The sequence below is a fragment of the Arachis hypogaea genome, chromosome 12 (genome assembly GCF_003086295.3).
Source record: "Arachis hypogaea cultivar Tifrunner chromosome 12, arahy.Tifrunner.gnm2.J5K5, whole genome shotgun sequence".
Lineage (NCBI taxonomy): Eukaryota > Viridiplantae > Streptophyta > Magnoliopsida > Fabales > Fabaceae > Arachis > Arachis hypogaea.
In genome coordinates, this window is record NC_092047.1 from 31091936 (window position 1) to 31103710 (window position 11775).

Sequence of the window (11775 nt, forward strand, 5' to 3'; positions counted from 1 at the left end):
GAGACTTGAGCAAGTAAGTCCTTAGGGGTGCTTCAACACCCAGCACCTTGAACCAACTGGTTCGGGAGTGTTGGCTGAAAGCTTATTCTAAAAACTTGCCCCCTTACAAAGCACTTAGCTTAAGAACACAAATAAACCCTGAAATGACAATAAAAGGATCAATGAATAAAAGTCTCATGGGATGCAATCAAAGTGAGTGTTTTAGGACATGATAAAGGTTTGAAAGCCAGGAATGAACCTAAGTTGCTATGCATGAAACCACCATAAAACCAGGGACATGACTTCCACAAGAATGACTCATTTCTCTTGGCATTCCATTCATCATTCTTTTGTTCCAGTACTTGCTTAGAGACAAGCAAGCTTTAAGTTTGGTGTTGTGATGGCAGGGCATTTTGGCCAGTTTCACTGACCTTTTCTTTACTGTTTTTAAGGTATTTTCATGCATTTTCTTGGAAAATAAGCTAGTTTTGGGTAGATATTCACTTACATCTTGATTCAAGCATACATTGTGCACTTTACATGATTTCATGAGAATTTTTGCATGAATTTAATGATAAATTGGATGATGCATGATCCTATGATTAAGAACAAGACTTTGATGCACTTTGTTTGATTGATTTCAGGCTAAAAGAAGAAGAGAAGAAGCCATGTTAGTGGCTACGTTAGTTACACTAACGTGGGCACTAACGTGGAAGGAAGGAAAGCCCCAACGTTAGTGAGAAAAGTTAGTGGCATTAACTTTGAAGAAAGAAAATGGAGCCAACATTAGTGACACTTAATATTATCACTAACGTTGGACCAAGCTCATAAGTGGCCACGTTAGTTGCCACGTTAACTTAGTTAACGTGGCCTCTAACGTTAAGAAGTAAAGGGGAAGCCAACGTTAGTGACATTCAACTTTATCACTAACGTTGGCCAAGTCACAATAAGCCACGTTAACTCCCACGTTAACCTAGTTAACGTGGAAGCTAACGTGAAGAAACAAGGTGGTCGACAACGTTAGTGACACCAAACATTGTCACTAACGTTGGAAGGAACCCACACAAGCCCCAATAAGCCACGTTAACTCCCACGTTAACCTAGTTAACGTGGAGGCTAACGTGAAGAAGGGAGGTGATCGCCAACGTTAGTGACACCCAACATTGTCACTAACGTTGGAATGAGCCCACACAAGCCACTATGAGCCACGTTAACTCCCACGTTAACTTAGTTAACGTGGTAGTTAACGTGGGCAAAAGTCCCACCTGGCAGCCTAACCATGCCTTCTTCAAACACGCATAACTTGAGCCACAAAGCTCCAAATGAGGTGATTCCAGTGGCATTGGAAAGTAGGATTCCAGAGATTTCCAAGAATATATGGCACTATATGGTTGACACTAAATTTGAGGGAGAAAACCTGCCCCGAAAGTGCAAAGATGAACATGGTATCAACCTGTAGTAAGGCCAGCTGACCTCTTCACCTTCCAAGAAGTGTAACTCGAGTTGTAGAGCTCCAAATGATGCGCTTCCAAAGGCATTGGAAAGTAGACATCCAGGGATTTCCAATAATATATAATAGTATGGGGTGGACACTAAGTTTGAGCTTCAGAAACTGGCAATAATGAAGCCCTGATCGCTAGCGTTATTGGCACTCAAATTTTTCATTAACGCTGGCAACTATGCCAGCGACCATGTCCACTTCAAAGGAGCATAACTTGAGCTACACAGGCCCAATTGAGGTGATTCTAGTTGCGTTAGAAAGCTGACATTCAGAGCTTTTCAACGATATATAATACTCTATAGTGGGCATGAAATTGGAGCACAAACAAGAGGCATCTTTTAAGCCCCAAAAACACCAACTAGGCAGCAAGTGCAACGTTAGCCACAATAACTTTAGCACTAACGCCATGATGAGCGGATAATTTATACGCTTTTTGGCATTGTTTTTAGTATGTTTTTAGTAGGATCTAGCTACTTTTAGGGATGTTTTCATTAGTTTTTATGTTAAATTCACATTTCTGGACTTTACTATGAGTTTGTGTGTTTTTCTGTGATTTCAGGTATTTTCTGGCTGAAATTGAGGGACTTGAGCAGAAATCAGATTCAGAGGTTGAAAAAGGACTGCTGATGCTGTTGGATTCTGACCTCCCTGCACTCAAAGTGGATTTTCTGGAGCTACAGAACTCGAAATGGCGCGCTTCCAATTGCGTTGGAAAGTAGACATCCAGGGCTTTCCAGAAATATATAATAGTCCATACTTTGGCCAAGAATTGACGATGTAAACTGGCGTTCAGTGCCAGCCTTCTGCCCAAATCTGGCGTCCAGCGCCAGAAAAGGATCCAAAACAAGAGTTGAACGCCCAAACTGGCACAAATACTGGCGTTCAACTCCACAAATGGCCTCTGCACGTGCAACACTTAGGCTCAGCCCAAACACACACCAAGTGGGCCCCGGAAGTGGATTTATTCATCAATTACTTACTCATGTAAACCCTAGTGACTAGTTTATTATAAATAGGACCTTTTACTAGTCTTTTTGACAATCTTTGGTCTCAGTTTTATTCCATTGTTCATCTTAGGAGACTATTGATCACGTTTTAGGGGGCTGGCCATCTCGGCCATGCCTGGACCTTCACTTATGTATTTTCAACGGTAGAGTTTCTACACTCCATAGATTAAGGTGTGGAGCTCTGCTGTTCCTCAAAGATTAATGCAAGTACTACTGTTTTCTATTCAATTCTTCTTATTTCTCTTCTAAGATATCCATTCGCACTCAAGAACGTGATGAAGGTGATGATTATGTGTGACGCTCATCACCATCTCCCCTATGAACGCGTGCCTGACAAACACTTCCGTTCTACATGTAACAAGCTAGAATGAATATCTCTTAGATCTCCTAACCGGAATCTTCGTGGCGTAAGCTAGAATGATGGCGGCATTCAAGAGAATCCGGAAGGTCTAAACCTTGTCTGTGGTATTCTGAGTAGGATTCAATGATTGAATGACTGTGACGAGCTTCAAACTCGCGAGTGCTGGGCGTTAGTGACAGACGCAAAAGGAGGGTGAATCCTATTCCAGCATGATCGAGAACCGACAGATGAATAGCCGTGCCGTGACAGGGTGCGTGAGCATATTATTCACTGAGAGGAGGGGATGTAGCCACTGACAACGGTGATGCCCTTGCATAAAGCCAGCCATGGAAAGGAGTAAGACTGATTGGATGAAGATAGCAGGAAAGCAGAGGTTCAGAGGAACGAAAAGCATCTCCATTCGCTTATCTGAAATTCCTACCAATGATTTACATAAGTATCTCTATCCCTATTTCATTATATAATATTCGAAAACTCCATGATTATTTTATATCCGCCTGACTGAGATTTACAAGGTGACCATAGCTTGCTTCATACCAACAATCTCCGTGGGATTCGACCCTTACTCACGTAAGGTATTACTTGGACGACCCAGTGCACTTGCTGGTTAGTTGTATCGAAGTTGTGAAAATTATGAATTAAGATCAAAGCACCAAGCTTTGGAGCCATTACCAGGGATTGTTCGAGCCTGGACATCACAATTTCGTGCACCAAGTTTTTGGCGCCGTTGCCGGGGATTGTTTGAGTTTGGACAACTGACGGCTCATCTTGTTGCTCAGATTAGGTAATTTTCTTTTCGTTTTGTTTTCAAAAAAAAAATCTTTCAAAAATCTCTCATCTGTTTTTGAAAAAAAAATTTAATTAAAAAATGTTTTCAAAAAAAAAAATTAAATTATTCTATAGATTCAAAATTTTTAAGAATGAATTCTAGTATTTCATGAAGCATGTTGAAGCCTGGCTGGCTGTAAAGCCATGTCTATTCCTTTGGGAATGAGTATGTCAGGCGTGTCATGTCAGTAATTATATGCTAAAGCTTGGCTGGCTGTTAAGCCATGCCAGACCCTTTGATTGGAGCTTTAAGACTAACATGGTAAGATTCCTGGAATTCATATTAAAAATTTTGGAATCCTTATTTTCTTTTTCAAAATTATTTTTCGAAAAACATAAAATAAAAATCCAAAAAAAAAAAAATTAGAAAATCATAAAAATCAAAAATATTTTTGTGTTTCTTGTTTGAGTCTTGAGTCATATCATAAGTTTGGTGTCACTTGCATATGCATCTTGCATTTTTTCGAAAATATCATGCATTCATAGTGTTCTTCATGATCTTCAAGTTGTTCTTGGTAAGTCTTCTTGTTTGATCTTGATGATTTTTTTGTTTTGTTTCTTTTCATGTTTATCATATGCATTCTTGAATTCTTAGTGTCTAAGCATTAAAGAATTCTAAGTCTGGTGTCTTGCATGTTTTCTTTGTATTAAAAATTTTTCAAAAATATGTTCTTGATGTTCATCATGACATTCATAGTGTTCTTGGTGTTCATCTTGACATTCATAGCATTCTTGCATGCATTCATTGTTTTGATCTAAAAATTTCATGCATTGCATCATTTTTCTTGTTTTTCTCTCTCATCATAAAAATTCAAAAAAAAAAAAATAAATAAATATATCTTTCCCTTTTTCTCTCATCAAATTCGAAAATTGAGTTGACTTTTTCAAAAATTTTTTAAAATCAAAGTTGTTCCTTATGAGTCAAATCAAATTTTCAATTTGAAAATCTTATCTTTTTCAAAATCTTTTTCAAAAATCAAATCTTTTTCAAAATTCTTAGTTATTTTCGAAAATTAAAAAAATATTTTTCAAAAATATTTTTCTTATTTTTATATCAAATTTTTCGAAAATAATATAATCAATTAATGTTTTGATTCAAAAATTTGAAGTTTGTTACTTGCTTGTTAAGAAAGATTCAAACTTTAAGTTCTAGAATCATATCTTGTGATTTCTTATGAATCAAGTCATTAATTGTGATTTTAAAAATCAAATCTTTTTCAAAACTAATTTCAATCATATCTTTTCAAAAATATCTTCTTATCTTATCTTTTTCAAAAATATATTTTCAAAATATCTTTTCTAACTTCCTAACTTCCTAACTTCTTATCTTTTCAAAATTTGTTTCAACTAACTAACTAACTTTTTGTTTGTTTCTTAACTTTTTCAAAACTACCTAACTAACTCTCTCTCTCTCTAATTTTCGAAAATATCTTCCCTCTTTTTCAAAAATTTCTTTTTTATTAACTAATTATTTTTATTTTTTATTTAAAAAAAAATTTCGAAAAAAAAATACTAACTCTTTTTCAAAAATTGTTTTCGAAAATTCACTTCCCCCTCTCATCTTCTTCTATTTGTTTATTGATATACTAACATCTTTCCTTCAACTCTCTAAAAATCCGAACCCCCTCTCTCTCTGAGTTCAGATTTTCTTCCCTTCTTTTCTTCTACTGACACAAGGATCCCTATACTGTGGTATAAAGGATCCATATTATTATTACTATTTTTTCTGTGCCATCTTCTTTGTCATATGAGCAGGAGCAAGGACAAGAACATTCTTGTTAAAGCAGATCCAGAACCTGAAAGGACTCTGAAGAAAAAATTAAGAGAAGCTAAAATACAACAGTCCAGAGATAACCTTTCAGAAATTTTCGAACAGGAAAAGGATATGGCAGCCGAAAATAATAATAATATAAGGAAGATGCTTGGTGACTTTACTGCACCTAATTCCAATTTACATGGAAGAAGCATCTCCATTCCTGCCATTGGAGCAAACAAATTTGAGCTGAAACCTCAATTAGTTTCTCTAATGCAGCAGAACTGCAAGTTTCATGGACTTCCATCTGAAGATCCTTTTCAGTTCTTAACTGAATTCTTGCAGATATGTAATACTGTTAAGACTAATGGAGTAGATCCTAAAGTCTACAGGCTCATGCTTTTCCCTTTTGCTGTAAGAGACAGAGCTAGATTATGGTTGGATTCTCAACCCAAAGACAGCCTGAACTCTTGGGATAAGCTGGTCACGGCTTTCTTAGCCAAGTACTTTCCTCCTCAAAAGCTGAGCAAGCTTAGAGCTGATGTTCAAACCTTCAGACAGAAAGAAGGTGAATCCCTCTATGAAGCTTGGGAAAGATACAAACAGTTGACCAAAAAGTGTCCTTCTGACATGCTTTCAGAATGGACCATCCTGGATATATTCTATGATGGTTTATCTGAGCTATCAAAGATGTCACTGGATACTTCTGCAGGTGGATCCATTCACCTAAAGAAAACGCCTGCAGAAGCTCAAGAACTCATTGAGATGGTTGCTAATAACCAGTTCATGTACACTTCTGAAAGGAATCCTGTGAGTAATGGGACGCCTATGAAGAAGGGAGTTCTTGAAGTTGATACTCTGAATGCCATATTGGCTCAGAATAAAATATTGACTCAGCAAGTCAATATGATCTCTCAGAGGCTGCATGGAATGCAAGCTGCATCCAACAGTACTCAAGAGGCATCTTCTGAAGAAGAAGCTTATGATCCTGAGAACCCTGCAATAGCAGAGGTAAATTACTTAGGTGAACCTTATGGAAACACCTATAACTCAACATGGAGAAATCATCCAAATTTCTCATGGAAGGATCAAAAGCCCCAACAAGGCTTTAGTAATGGTGGAAGAAACAGGTTTAGCAACAGCAAGCCTTTTCCATCATCAACTCAGCAACAGACAGAGAACTCTGAACAAAATGCTTCTAATTTAGCAAATTTAGTCTCTGATCTATCTAAAGCCACTGTAAGTTTCATGAATGAAACAAGGTCTTCCATTAGAAATCTGGAAGCACAAGTGGGCCAGCTGAGTAAAAGGATCACTGAAATCCCTCCTAGTACTCTCCCAAGCAATACAGAAGAGAATCCAAAAGGAGAGTGCAAGGCCATTGACATAAGCGCCATGGCCGAACCTATGAGGAGAGGAGAGGACGTGAATCCCAAGGAGGAAGACCTCCTGGGACGTCCAGTGATCAATAAGGAGCCTCCCTCTGAGGAACCAAAGGACTCTGAGGCTCATCTAGAGACCATAGAGATTCCATTAAACCTCCTTATGCCCTTCATGAGCTCTGATGAGTACTCCTCTTCTGAAGAGAATGAGGATGTTACTGAAGAGCAAACTGCCAAGTTTCTTGGTGCAATCATGAAGCTGAATGCCAAATTATTTGGCATTGATACTTGGGAAGTTGAACCTCCCTTGTTCATCAATGAACTAAGTGATCTGGATCAACTGACATTGCCTCAGAAGAGACAGGATCCTGGAAAGTTCATAATACCCTGTACCATAGGCACCATGATCTTTAAGGCTCTGTGTGACCTTGGTTCAGGAATAAACCTCATGCCCCTCTCTGTAATAGAGAAACTGGGAATCTATGGAGTGCAAGCTGCTAAAATCTCATTAGAGATGGCAGACAGCTTTAGAAAACAGGCTTATGGACAAGTAGAGGACGTGCTAGTAAAGGTTGAAGGCCTTTACATCCCTGCTGATTTCATAGTCCTGGATACTGGAAAGGAAGAGGATGAATCCATCATCCTAGGAAGACCTTTCCTGGCCACAGCAAGAGCTGTGATTGATGTTGACAGAGGTGAAATATTCCTTCAATGGAATGAGAACTCCCTTGTGTTTAAAACTCAAAGATCTCCCTCTACAACCATGGAGAGGAAGCAGAAAAAGCTTCTCTCCAAGCAGAGTCAACCAGAGCCCCCACAGTCAAACTCTAAGTTTGGTGTTGGGAGGCCACAACCAAACTCTAAGTTTGGTGTTGAACTCCCATATCCAAACTCTAAGTTTGGTGTTGGAGAGTCTCAACAAAGCTCTGCACATCTGTGAGGCTCCATGAGAGCCCACTGTCAAGCTATTGACATTAAAGAAGCGCTTGTTGGGAGGCAACCCAATGTTTATCTAATTCTTATTTTTATTGTTTTTCATGTTTTCTTAGGTTCATGATCATGTGGAGTCACAAAATAAACAAAAAAATCAAAAACGGAATCAAAAACAGCAGAAGAAAAATCACACCCTGGAGGAGCATCTGTCTGGCGTTCAAACGCCAGAACAGAGCATAGTTCTGGTGCTGAACGCCCAGAATGGGAGCATCCTGGCGCTGAACGCCCAGAACAAGCATGGTTCTGGCGTTCAACGCCAGAAATGGCAGCAAAGGGGCGTTGAACGCCCAAAATGGGCACCAACCTGGCGCTGAACGCCCAGAGTTGTGTGCAAGGGCATTTTGCATGCCTAAATTGGTGCAGGGATGTAAATGCCTTGACACCTCAGGATCTGTGGACCTCACAGGATCCCCACCTACCTCCACTCACTCTCTTCTCTCTTCTCAATCATCCTCTATTCCCAATAAACACCCTTCCCTATTAACCCTTTACCACTCACATCCATACACCCACTACCTTCAAAATTCAACATCTCTCTCTCTCTCTCACCCAATCCCACCCATATGGCCGAATACACACTCTCATCCATCTCCTCCATATCTTCTTCTTCTATTCTTTCTTCTTTTGCTCGGGGCGAGCAACATTCTAAGTTTGGTGTGGTCAAAGCATAGCTTTTTTTGTTTTTTCCATAACCATTGATGGCACTTAAGGCCAGAAGAAACCTCTAGAAAGAGGAAAGGGAAGACAAAAGCTTCCATCAAGGGTCTATAGCTCAGTGGTAGAACATTTGACTGCAAATCAAGAGATCTCTGAGATACCTCAGGGGATACATTTTCTTCCACACAATTATTGGAAGCAACTAAGGGTGGAACATCAAGAGCACTCCATCATCCTTCATGAAATCAGAGAAGATCTAAAAGCAATGAGGGAGGAGCAGCAAAGACAAGGAAGAGACATAGAAGAGCTCAAGGACATCACTAAGGTGGACTCATTCCTTGTTCTTACTTTCTCTGTTTTTTGTTTTCTATGTTATGTGCTTATCTGTGTTTGTGTCTTCATTACATGATCATTAGTAGTAGTAACTTTGTCTTAAAGTTATAAATGTCCTATGAATCCATCACCTCTCTTAAATGAAAAATGTTTTAATTCAAAAGAACAAGAAGTACATGAGTTTCGAATTTATCCTTGAACGTAGCCTAATTATATTGATGTGGTGACAATGCTTCTTGTTTTCTGAATGTATGCTTGAACAGTGCATATGTCTTTTGAAGTTGTTGTTTAAGAATGTTAAATATGTTGGCTCTTGAAAGAATGATGACTAGGAGACATGTTATTTGATAATCTGAAAAATCATAAAAATGATTCTTGAAGCAAGAAAAAGCAGCAAAGAACAAAGCTTGCAGAAAAAAAAAAGAGAAAAAAAAAAGGGGCGAAAAAAAAAAGTAGTAGAAAGAAAAAGAAAAAGCAAGCAGAAAAAGCCAATAACCCTTAAAACCAAAAGGCAAGGGCAAATAAAAAGGATCCCAAGGCTTTGAGCATCAGTGGATAGGAGGGCCTAAAGGAATAAAATCCTGGTCTAAGCGGCTAAACCAAGCTGTCCCTAACCATGTGCTTGTGGTGTGTAGGTGTCAAGTGAAAACTTGAGACTGAGCGGTTAAAGTCAAGGTCCAAAGCAAAAACAAAGAGTGTGCTTAAGAACCCTGGACACCTCTAATTGGGGACTTTAGCAAAGCTGAGTCACAATCTGAAAAGGTTCACCCAATTATGTGTCTGTGGCATTTATGTATCCGGTGGTAATACTGGAAAACAAAGTGCTTAGAGCCACGGCCAAGACTCATAAAGAAGCTGTGTTCAAGAATCATCATACTGAACTAGGAGAATCAATAACACTATCTAAACTCTGAGTTCCTATAGATGCCAATCATTCTGAACCTCAATGGATAAAGTGAGATGCCAAAACTATTCAAGAGGCAAAAAGCTATAAGTCCCGCTCATATGATTGAAACTATGTTTCATTGATAGTTTGGAATTTATAGTATATTCTCTTCTTTTTATCCTATTTGATTTTCAGTTGCTTGGGGACAAGCAACAATTTAAGTTTGGTGTTGTGATGAGCGGATAATTTATACGCTTTTTGGCATTGTTTTTAGTATGTTTTTAGTAGGATCTAGCTACTTTTAGGGATGTTTTCATTAGTTTTTATGTTAAATTCACATTTCTGGACTTTACTATGAGTTTGTGTGTTTTTCTGTGATTTCAGGTATTTTCTGGCTGAAATTGAGGGACTTGAGCAGAAATCAGATTCAGAGGTTGAAAAAGGACTGCTGATGCTGTTGGATTCTGACCTCCCTGCACTCAAAGTGGATTTTCTGGAGCTACAGAACTCGAAATGGCGCGCTTCCAATTGCGTTGGAAAGTAGACATCCAGGGCTTTCCAGAAATATATAATAGTCCATATTTTGGCCAAGAATTGACGACGTAAACTGGCGTTCAACGCCAGCCTTCTGCCCAAATCTGGCGTCCAGCGCCAGAAAAGGATCCAAAACCAGAGTTGAACGCCCAAACTGGCACAAATACTGGCGTTCAACTCCACAAATGGCCTCTGCACGTGCAACACTTAGGCTCAGCCCAAACACACACCAAGTGGGCCCCGGAAGTGGATTTATTCATCAATTACTTACTCATGTAAACCCTAGTGACTAGTTTATTATAAATAGGACCTTTTACTAGTCTTTTTGACAATCTTTGGTCTCAGTTTTATTCCATTGTTCATCTTAGGAGACTATTGATCACGTTTTAGGGGGCTGGCCATCTCGGCCATGCCTGGACCTTCACTTATGTATTTTCAACGGTAGAGTTTCTACACTCCATAGATTAAGGTGTGGAGCTCTGCTGTTCCTCAAAGATTAATGCAAGTACTACTGTTTTCTATTCAATTCTTCTTATTTCTCTTCTAAGATATCCATTCGCACTCAAGAACGTGATGAAGGTGATGATTATGTGTGACGCTCATCACCATCTCCCCTATGAACGCGTGCCTGACAAACACTTCCGTTCTACATGTAACAAGCTAGAATGAATATCTCTTAGATCTCCTAACCGGAATCTTCGTGGCGTAAGCTAGAATGATGGCGGCATTCAAGAGAATCCGGAAGGTCTAAACCTTGTCTGTGGTATTCTGAGTAGGATTCAATGATTGAATGACTGTGACGAGCTTCAAACTCGCGAGTGCTGGGCGTTAGTGACAGACGCAAAAGGAGGGTGAATCCTATTCCAGCATGATCGAGAACAGACAGATGAATAGCCGTGCCGTGACAGGGTGCGTGAGCATATTATTCACTGAGAGGAGGGGATGTAGCCACTGACAACGGTGATGCCCTTGCATAAAGCCAGCCATGGAAAGGAGTAAGACTGATTGGATGAAGATAGCAGGAAAGCAGAGGTTCAGAGGAACGAAAAGCATCTCCATTCGCTTATCTGAAATTCCTACCAATGATTTACATAAGTATCTCTATCCCTATTTCATTATATAATATTCGAAAACTCCATGATTATTTTATATCCGCCTGACTGAGATTTACAAGGTGACCATAGCTTGCTTCATACCAACAATCTCCGTGGGATTCGACCCTTACTCACGTAAGGTATTACTTGGACGACCCAATGCACTTGCTGGTTAGTTGTATCGAAGTTGTGACAATTATGAATTAAGATCAAAGCACCAAGCTTTGGAGCCATTATCAGGGATTGTTCGAGCCTGGACATCACAATTTCGTGCACCACGCCACACTTGTAGTGTTAGTGTGGCTAACTTTAGCACTAACTTTAGCACCTGGACCTCAACTTGACTCACTCTCTCTCAAGTCCACTTCAAAGCTCAAGCAAGCAAGCCCACAATTGTCAACCAATCAAGACCACAAGAAGCATCTAGAATAGGAATTTTCATTTAATTGTAATTTGCTTTTAATTTC

General features: G+C 39.2%; 1 non-coding gene across 1 annotated transcript; it reads right to left on the bottom strand.

Annotated features, from left to right (window-relative positions):
* Positions 1-5957: 5957 nt before the first annotated feature.
* Positions 5958-6065, bottom strand: LOC112730922 (small nucleolar RNA R71). The gene has a single exon (XR_003166723.1). It is a non-coding gene; the product is annotated as a small nucleolar RNA R71 (small nucleolar RNA).
* Between the last annotated feature and the right edge of the window lie 5710 nt (positions 6066-11775).